The following is a 9,332-nucleotide window of genomic DNA, read 5'->3' as shown; positions in this document are numbered from 1 at the left end:
ATCGGAATGAACGAAAGAAAATGCAATACCGTGTCATGAAGAGTAAATGGATCAGTATTAACAAAGATTACCAAAATTTGATATTTGCACCGCATGATAGCAACCTTGACTAATTACTTTTCTTTCTGAGTATGACGCAATTGCGGCAGACCATATGTTGATTGTAGTGATGAAGTATGCTAGAAGTAAGAAACTTCGTAATATATGAATTGGTGATGCTGATGAATGATGCTGATAAATAAAATAATGAATAATGAACTATTTTTGCAGACGATAAGAAGTGATGGTGTCTAGTTATATGAAGAAAATGGTAATGAATAATGAGGTTTTTTTCTTTTTCGCAGATGAGGATAATGATGAAGTTTATGTAGTTATTTAAATATTTGTTGTAGTTCTATTTGACAGTATGTCGTATATCACATAGTATAATGATTGAATGTTTTGTAAAGTACATGCATTTTAAGCAGATATATTAATTAGAAGTTTACCACTTTTCAGCATAATACACATTTCTTCTTTCAGCTCAATAATTCACTTTGTATTTCTTCCAGGAAAAGCTTTTCATGACATTAAAATGATTTCTGAATTATGTCGTTATGTTACATGCTACAAGCACGTAGTTATTAAACATGTTCTAGTATTTGAATTTTTTTTAACCAGTTGTCGCTAATCATTCATGAATGCGATCACATATACTCTGATGTGTATCTTGAAGTTTTCCCGGCGTATTGATTGGTCCATCATATTTCGGGCTTGCAGCCGGATCACGTTGACATCTTGGCACTATATTTCGGCTAACAAACATGCAGCCATCTTCAGGTGAGTACGAGACTCAAGATTACTGGTGCGCGTCGTTCTACACTCCTGGAAATTGAAATAAGAACACCGTGAATTCATTGTCCCAGGAAGGGGAAACTTTATTGACACATTCCTGGGGTCAGATACATCACATGATCACACTGACAGAACCACAGGCACATAGACACAGGCAACAGAGCATGCACAATGTCGGCACTAGTACAGTGTATATCCACCTTTCGCAGCAATGCAGGCTGCTATTCTCCCATGGAGACGATCGTAGAGATGCTGGATGTAGTCCTGTGGAACGGCTTGCCATGCCATTTCCACCTGGCGCCTCAGTTGGACCAGCGTTCGTGCTGGACGTGCAGACCGCGTGAGACGACGCTTCATCCAGTCCCAAACATGCTCAATGGGGGACAGATCCGGAGATCTTGCTGGCCAGGGTAGTTGACTTACACCTTCTAGAGCACGTTGGGTGGCACGGGATACATGCGGACGTGCATTGTCCTGTTGGAACAGCAAGTTCCCTTGCCGGTCTAGGAATGGTAGAACGATGGGTTCGATGACGGTTTGGATGTACCGTGCACTATTCAGTGTCCCCTCGACGATCACCAGTGGTGTACGGCCAGTGTAGGAGATCGCTCCCCACACCATGATGCCGGGTGTTGGCCCTGTGTGCCTCGGTCGTATGCAGTCCTGATTGTGGCGCTCACCTGCACGGCGCCAAACACGCATACGACCATCATTGGCACCAAGGCAGAAGCGACTCTCATCGCTGAAGACGACACGCCTCCATTCGTCCCTCCATTCACGCCTGTCACGACACCACTGGAGGCGGGCTGCACGATGTTGGGGCGTGAGCGGAAGACGGCCTAACGGTGTGCGGGACCGTAGCCCAGCTTCATGGAGACGGTTGCGAATGGTCCTCGCCGATACCCCAGGAGCAACAGTGTCCTTAATTTGCTGGGAAGTGGCGGTGCGGTCCCCTACGGCACTGCGTAGGATCCTACGGTCTTGGCGTGCATCCGTGCGTCGCTGCGGTCCGGTCCCAGGTCGACTGGCACGTGCACCTTCCGCCGACCACTGGCGACAACATCGATGTACTGTGGAGACCTCACGCCCCACGTGTTGAGCAATTCGGCGGTACGTCCACCCGGCCTCCCGCATGCCCACTATACGCCCTCGCTCAAAGTCCGTCAACTGCACATACGGTTCACGTCCACGCTGTCGCGGCATGCTACCAGTGTTAAAGACTGCGATGGAGCTCCGTATGCCACGGCAAACTGGCTGACACTGACGGTGGCGGTGCACAAATGCTGCGCAGCTAGCGCCATTCGACGGCCAACACCGCTGTGCCGTGCGTGTGATCATTGCTTGTACAGCCCTCTCGCAGTGTCCGGAGCAAGTATGGTGGGTCTGACACACCGGTGTCAATGTGTTCTTTTTTCCATTTCCAGGAGTGTATATATACCGAAAATTGGTGCGGCGGCGCCTGCGCGGTGGAGAAGGCTAATACCGCGCCCCCTATCTAATTTGGCGCGCTCTGCAGCAGAAGCGGGCCGCGCATGCGTAGTGGTGTACCTACATTTGCGCTATCTGTCGTAAAGCGCCTTCACGCAGCTGAGGCGCGGTAGTCGAAAGTATAAAATCAATTTTCGTCAGCCGTCGCACTAGATGCAGACCAATGTCTCAGTGAAGCGATTAAAGAAATTACAGGATCCCATGCTTTATCCATCTCTGCTTGTTTGATAACCTTGCTACAGCTGACGCATGACGAATGGCGTTAATAATCCTTATTTCCATCAATAAGTCAAAAGCAAATATTTTCATCCACAGCAATTGACTATTGATCCCAACTATAATATAATAAAATAATGGAATAGATGATAATAAAATGCGTGGCTTTTTAAAATGTATTGAATTAATGAGATTAATTTTTCGGCATGAATGACAAGCACAATAAGCTGAGCTATGCCTGGAAATAAGTTCGTATTAGTTCATATTATTTTGCAGGACGAAGTAGTTTCTTTCTCCGCTGTAGATTTGTGCTTACCATTCTTTATAATGCTACGTTTGGTCGCCGTGTTCACCTTTGAAGTCTTGACCGTGTTCCCATTAAGCTTATCGGATCTTCGTAATTTTCCAAAGTACACAGGTGGGCTTCAGTTCTTGTAATTATCGTACTATTTGAAATAACAACTCACACGACGTTTCTGTTAATAAAGCAATACTGTATTTTTCTAAACGGTGCACATAGGAAATATATACTCCTCACTTATTCATAGCGACCCCAAAATGGCGGTCTACAATTACTCGCTAAAAATGGCGTGCTTCTCACTCGTTCACTAGCTGAGCGCGAATCCTTCCTTCCTCCTACTGGTACCAGAAAAAATCCTCTGTTTTTTAACAACTGAAAGTCAAAAAATACATGACGGTAGGCATAGGCTCTATGATGGGCTACCGCTTCATCTTCTCTCTTTGCCTTTAAAGAAGACGAAAACATAAAGGAAATGCAAAAGGTTTATCACACAACGCAATGCATTGCTAGCACAAAAAAATTATTACTAGTCCCAACCATTACCAGTACACAACTAAATAATGCTACCAGTTCAAGATATATTGATAGTCCTAAAAATAATGCAAAATTTTCTGATGTATTGATTCCATTATGTCTATGTATTATTGGACCAAACACCTTGACTACTAGGTCCAATGTCTTAGATTTTAAATGTGTCTTGTTGTGACGCTACAACGCAGTCCTTGCTATGAATTTTTTCGCTTACTTAACACGTGAAACTGTTTGTATACTATGTATTGTCTAGTGTAAATATGTATTGTAAATACTATGTTTAAATTATGTAATATTTAACACTGGCAAATCAGGGCATATTTAGTCAACGTTGAAGTCACGGGAGATTGTTTTGTCGCGGGAGCGCGCCAGCGGGCAGTAGTAGCAGTGACGCCGTGCTCGGAGTAAGACGTACAGTCGAGTGCTGCTATTCCTAGCTGTATTACATCTAACGGCTAGTGTGTGGATCTAAGTACGACGGGAAAGCAATGGTCGGTATATCTGGAAGCATGGCCGGGCAAGTTATTATGGATTATTGGGCATAGTGCTGAAGAAACGAGGGCTTAAATGTGAAGCGCACTGTGGGCCCAAGTCGCAACAGTAAAAGCCCGCTGCCACATTGTGTCGCCGCCGTGGACTTCCGTCGATCCACTGACAATGAGGGAAGTAAGATCTACATAATTTTCGTAGGATAAAATTGTAGAAGGCTTGCCAGTGACTGTGCTTTTCTCTGAAGTTGAACAATTAATAACAAGCTTAATTCCTTCGGATTCGGATGCCTTATCCTGACACGGGTCGAAATTCATAATTCACGGTCATTGCTAACTTGTAATTTCGCAAATCCTGGGAAGCAAGGGGGTGTTATATTATGTCACTTTCATGATATCAAATATACTCACTAGCAGCTTGTTGCTACACACAATAACTCCTGTTCTGATTCGTGACTTCTATGTCATTTGTAATGCTGAATAATGTTTTGTAATACTACACAAATGCTTTGTAACTGGCCAATGTGTGCCAATAATTATTGAAATAGATGACTTCTGAATAATGTTTTGTAGTACTACATAAATGCTTTGTAACTGGCCAACAAATGCCAATAATTACTGCAACGAGATGACTTCTGAATAATGTTTTGTAATACTCCGTAAATGCTTTGTAACTGTCCAATGAGTGCCGATAATTATTCAAATTGGATGATACACTAGTGAAGTTCTGAATAATGACCAACATGAGATTTAATGTTTCGTCACCTTCTGACCTAATTACCACCAGTTACTGCGATATCCGTATGTCCTGTCCATCCTCATGGTCATGGAGCACTCTGTTTGGTTTTTGCACTAATGCTACATTGGTGTAAGATTATGGATTCTACAAGAATGTGTTGTTGATGTATCAAGCTGTCCACCACTCTGACCGACAGAGAAGTCATTATGGTCCTACTGTTTGGTGTACCTACTGTACTACCAAAAGGATAACATGCAGTCTTAATTCTACATTTCAGTGTCTTGGCTACATTAATAAATACTTCAGGGAAAAAATTTTGAGATTATCGCACTTGGTGTTGTGCTTCTGTGAAAAGCTATAGACTTTTGAGTAGCGATGTGTAACCCACTGTGCTTCAACCATGAAGCTATCCTTCCCATTCCTTTCCTAATTCTAGTAAAATTTGCGAAGACTGATATAATGCGTATGCACTCTATTTCATTTCTTAATGTGTTCTATACACAGTACATGTGCATTTTACGTCATTTTTAGTACATTCTCTAATTATATTATTTATCGATATATATATATATATATATATATATATATATATATATATTCTGTGACTGTAGACTTCGTAAGCTAAATAGGTTATAGAAAAATTTGTTGCTCATGGCAAGTCCAATTGACTCACCATCACTGCCAAATTCTTACCCCCCAGTGGAGGGCTATGTAAGAGGTCCATGACTAACGAATTTATTGATAGCGCACTTGAGCAGATGTAACTTCGATGGACTGCACACGCGCTGCCTGTGATATGTAAGCTACAATAGAATCGCAGACCAGAGAGCAGTGTCGTTAGCAATAGTAGTGGTAGCTCGCAGTCGGGTGGTTGGATCAGGTCACTCATAGAGAGCAGTTGTCGAGTTGTGTAGCTCCCAGAGAGCACTTGTGGGAGTTCAGACAGTGCAGTCCAGTAGTGGTATTTTGTAGCTGGAGAAGAGCAGTAGAAATATGGAATTACCAAGGCCGGTCGTGGAGAACGATGGCGGTGTCTGAGTGATTTGGTAAAAGCAAAATATTATTGTTCTTTATTGCCACGCACATATCTTAATTGCTACAACTGATTTTTGTACTACTGTTATATCAAAGTCCCATGTAAATGTTTTAAAAAGTCTTTCAATGATAATCTTTCTTATAAAGATAACTTTTCAGTCATTCATCTGAATTTAAAGTTTTTACTTATTTCTCCTATCTGTAGTCATGCCGATTATCGCAAAGAAAATCAGTTGTTTCTCATACATAACAAAAGCTAGTGGTCAACATTGCACTGGGCTGTGCCAGAGAAATTTGTTACAGGAGCAGATATATACGCGTTATTCCGTGACATCATTGAGGTAAGAATTTTCAGTTTATTCAGAATGATTTTTCAGGGCCATGACGCAGCACTGCTGACGTCTAGATTTACCAGTTTAGATTCACAGTCAGTTAATTATTGAAAGGTTACATTATGAGATTCCTTTTGAAAGGTTATATATGAGTCATTTTTATTGAGAGGTAAGTCATCTTTTTATTGCGAGGTTACAGAATTTATCTGTTGGGAGGTTACAAGGTAGACCTACCATTTGTGCTCTGTACTCCAGAATAAAATGTTGACCATCATCATGGAGTGTCATCAGAGTTTTACCACTTACAGGCAGAAAAAACTGACTTGCACACTTGATTGTAAGCACTGAATAATTTCTCTCTCTCAATGTTAATTATTTGTTGTGTTTGTTTGTGTAGTTTTTCATCATTTTCTTTTATTTATAATAGCCGCCTTGCATGTCCGATGCAAAGCCTGATACATTTTAGCAGCAGCAGATATCAAGCTAGCACACAGAATGCTCCCTGATGTAGCTCCTGACATGTTGGAGTGGAAATCAAGTCAATATGCAGCAATATATCCATCACCTGCACCACTAAGTCAGCACATAGACTAACTAAAGTGCCTGATATGTCAGAGTTGGATACAGAATTGTTTCCAGAGTTTGAGTTTCCTATATATCCAACATATACACCGATTGCCGAGCCACCAGCATTGTGTAGTGCATCTGAAACATCAGAGCAGAACTCAATTCAGCATGAGAAATAGTTTCCAGTAGAGGTGGCAAAAAATAACGTAACTGATAGAAATAACCGGTTACTGAAAACTAACGGTTACTGCGATAACCGTTCCTCTGATACAGGCAGTTATTTCAATAACTGTCTAATGTCAACAGTGCCTCGTACCATCTGTTGACTGAAGATCGTACTACGCTTTCCCGTCAACTCATCGGAGAACTGGCTAGGAACTAGGGAGAGGATAGACCATTTGGAAGGCGTTCTATAGGCCATGGGAATAACTGTGAGACTGCGCGCCATCTGTTGATAAGAACTGTGTACTATATCGTGCGCCTTCGTTACTTTTAGCACAAACAATTAAATAAGATTAATGTCCGAGCGGTGGAGCTGCAGTACAGGCAGTAACAAGTATGGTCGTTCCCTTAAGCCACCGCCTCATATGTCAATTTAGCTTGGACGGGTTGTATAAAGAGAGGTACCATAAGGAATTCGAGCGACTATGGAAATAACTGTCAGAGATAGGTATTTTCCTCTGGCAGTTATCGTTATTGGCTCACAGTTCTCGCTCTCTGGCAGTTATCGCACTACCATTACAAGTAATCTGGAAGTTGGTAACGGAATAACTGTGTGTCTGTGTTCCTGATACAGTGACTCCAGTCTTAGACCCCGGTGATATTACAGAGACGATAGTTACTGGAGCGAACAAATATTTACGTACTTTTTCGGAAATAGCCGCTGGCCGTCGCGAATGACAAATAACATGGCAGAACGTATAACATAATACAGTGGAATATAATAACTATTATCCTCATCATTTGTCAGGAGATTGTCAAAATATGTGAATATATCACAGTAACTGCTAATATTTACAGAATTGATACACTGTCAGAATAAAACACAGATACGCACTTTCAATAAATTTATCATACACAGAATACCCGATCTTGACTGTTGCAACCAAGTGCTGTCAAAACTGAAATATAGCAGAATTTTTACCTAAGTTGGTCTATCAGTCTCTGTTACGATATTCATCTACAGAGTAGAAGGAGCAGTCAATGGAAGCGTCTGATTCCACCCATCTGCTTCGACGTAAAGGTGTTGTGGTGTGTGAATGTCATTACGGCACGGTGTTTATGAGTTGGTTTTTGTGTGTGTCGATCTAGGTTGCAGTGCCGGAATTTGCTGGTGGTAATTATTATTATTTTTCTAGCTGTGATGTTTTATGTATTTATGAAGTATTGAATGTGATTTAATTTATGTAGGGATGATTGATTTGTGGACTTTTGCGATTGTGGTTTTATTTTTCGCAGTTGTAGGTGTTGGTTTTTTGGCATCAGTAGCTGTGGTGGACCTATATAGGTCACCGGAAATAACTGATTCCCATTTTCATAATTGTATGTGCTGATGTTTTAGTATCGTCATCTGAGGTTGACCTATGTAGGTCAAGGAAAATGTCCGATTCCAATTTTCGTACTTTTAGTTGTGGGTATTGGTGTTTTGGTATGGTCACCTATGGTTGACCTATATTGTTCAAGGGAAGTGTCCGATTCCTGCAGATTTTTGTTGGTGTAGCAGAATGCTGTATTTTTTTTCTTTTTGTTCTTCATTTTGTGTTTTGGGATCATGGTGTGTTTTTTTTACTAGCTTGCCCTCACTCTAAAACCCCCAACTTCCCGCAGTTGTCCCGTTGGTTTGATTGTATTTTTGGTGGGAAATGTTATTGTATTATTTATATGTATCTTCGTGTTTGTTGCCATGTGTATGTAGTAACGTCATGGACACACTTAAAATAGATATTTCCGGCATATTGATGACGGGTGGAATCAGACACTTCTGTATCAAATAGTCTTTCAAACACATTGTAAACCGCGCTTTATCTGAAACCAAGTTTTTAATGGTTGCTGACTTGCTGGCAGTTTATTGAAAATGCATGTTCCTGAATATTGGAGCCCTTTTGGACCAAGGTAAGTGATTTTAGGTCTTTATGTAGATTGCTGTTCCCATTTCTAGTACTGATATTATGTATTAAGCTATTGGTTGGAAATACTTGTAACAAATTTCATTAAGGAATAAATATACTAAGAAACAGTAGTTAGAATACAAAGTTCCTTGAACAGGTTCCTACATGATGTTCTTGAATTGATATCACAAACGATTTTTATTACACGCTTTTACATGCGAAAAACTTTTGCTACGTTTGATAAGTTACCACAGAATATGCTCCCTTATGAAATAATAGAATGAAAAAATGTGGTATGCCCTTCCCAACTGAATTTATTATCGAGTTGTAGTCCCAGAAATGTAATACTGTCAACCTTTTCGATCTGCATGTCTTCATATGTTATAAACATGCTGTAGCTGGAGAAATCGAGCAGTTTTCAAATCTGACATAAAACTTGGATTAGCGTAATCACACTTTCCCCAATAGAACTAGCTTTTACTGCACAAGAGTAAACGAATCTGTCACATTACGCATATTTTTTGTTGTATTACAAGGCTGCACACTTTATTCTATCATGTGAGCAGCACAAGAAATTAAGCTTCGAATTTAATCTACAGTACTCAGTTTACATATTACTTCATACTTAAAAACGCACGTTGTTAACATTTCACTTAAACAGTGCTTTGGCGAAGTTCCGCGTACTTTCTGTCG

This window comes from Schistocerca cancellata, chromosome 7 (assembly GCF_023864275.1).
Source record: "Schistocerca cancellata isolate TAMUIC-IGC-003103 chromosome 7, iqSchCanc2.1, whole genome shotgun sequence".
Taxonomy (NCBI): domain Eukaryota; kingdom Metazoa; phylum Arthropoda; class Insecta; order Orthoptera; family Acrididae; genus Schistocerca; species Schistocerca cancellata.
Note: the sequence above shows the minus strand (reverse complement) of the source record.